This window comes from Ictidomys tridecemlineatus, chromosome 8 (assembly GCF_052094955.1).
Source record: "Ictidomys tridecemlineatus isolate mIctTri1 chromosome 8, mIctTri1.hap1, whole genome shotgun sequence".
NCBI lineage: Eukaryota > Metazoa > Chordata > Mammalia > Rodentia > Sciuridae > Ictidomys > Ictidomys tridecemlineatus.
Genome location: NC_135484.1, coordinates 16,683,317 through 16,684,746, shown reverse-complemented (window position 1 = coordinate 16,684,746; position 1,430 = coordinate 16,683,317).

Below are 1,430 nucleotides of genomic sequence, written 5' to 3'. Positions count from 1 at the left end.
TGGGTCAGCTGCAACTTGGGATCCAGATGTTTTCTCCATGGGCAAATAATGACAGGTAATTGGCAGCTGCTTTTAAAGCCCTTGATGAGACAGCAGCACTGTCATGGACGGTAGCCTCCAGGAATGGCCAAGAACAGCCAGAGCCTGAGACTGAAGGCCACACCCATATTTTTTGCTCCACAAAGTCCCCTCTCCTGTACATAGCCTCTGCCCTTTTGGCTCCCAGATGAGCTGGCTGCCACCAGTTCACCTAGAAAACTGAAGCAGCAGCCTGGTCCCTCCCAGTGTCCCCACACTGTCCCCCATTCATCTTCTGCTCAAGGAGCAGCTGTAACAAGAGTTTTTAAACATTAGCCAAGGGCGATATTTAAACATTGCAGGTGCATGCCTGCAATGCCAGCAACTCGGGAGGCTAAGATTCCAAGTTCAAGGCCAACCTCAGCAACTTAGTGAGACCCTGTCTCAAAATTTTAAAATTAAAAAAATATATATATATTTTTTAAAGAGAGTGAGAGAGGAGAGAGAGAGAGAGAGAGAGAGAGAGAGAGAGAGAGAGAGAGAGAGAGAGAGAGAGAGAATTTTTAATATTTATTTTTTAGTTCTCGGCGGACACAACATCTTTGTTGGTATGTGGTGCTGAAGATCGAACCCGGGCCGCACGCATGCCAGGCGAGCGCGCTACCGCTTGAGCCACATCCCCAGCCCAAAAAATATATATATTTTTAAAGACTGGGGATATGACTCTGTGATAGAACATCAGAGTACTGCAAGAAGAAGAAGGAGAGGAAGGAGAAGAGGAGGAGGAGGAGAAGAGGAGAAGGAGGAGGGGAGGAGGGGAGGAGGGGAGGAGGAGAGAAGGGGAGGAGGGGAGGATGAGGAGAGGAGGAGGAGAGGAGGAGAAGAGGAGGAAGGGAGGAGGGAGGAGGAGGAGGAGGAAGGGAGGAGGAGGGGAGGAGGAGGGGAGGAGGAGGGGAGGAGGAGGAGGAGAGGAGGAGGAGGGAGGAGGAGGGAGGGGAGGAGGAGGGAAGGAGGAGGAGGAAGGGAGGAGGGGAGGAGGAGGGGAGGAGGAGGAGGAAGGGAGGAGGAGGAGGAGAGGAGGGAAGGAGGAGGAGAGGAGGAGGAGGGGGGAGGAGGGGAGGAGGAGGAGGAGAGGAGGAGGAGGGGAGGAGGAGGAAGAGGGGAGGAGGAGGAAGAGGGGAGGAGGGGAGGAGGAGGAGGGGAGGAGGAAGGAAGGAGGAGGAGGAAGGGAGGAGGGGAGGAGGAGGGGAGGAGGAGGAGGAAGGGAGGAGGAGGGAAGGAGGAGGAGGGAAGGAGGAGAGGAGGAGGAGGAGGAGAGGAGGAGGAGGGGAGGAGGAGGAAGAGGGGAGGAGGAGGAAGAGGGGAGGAGAGGAGGAGGAGGGGAGGAGGAGGAGGGGAGGAGGAGGGGAGGA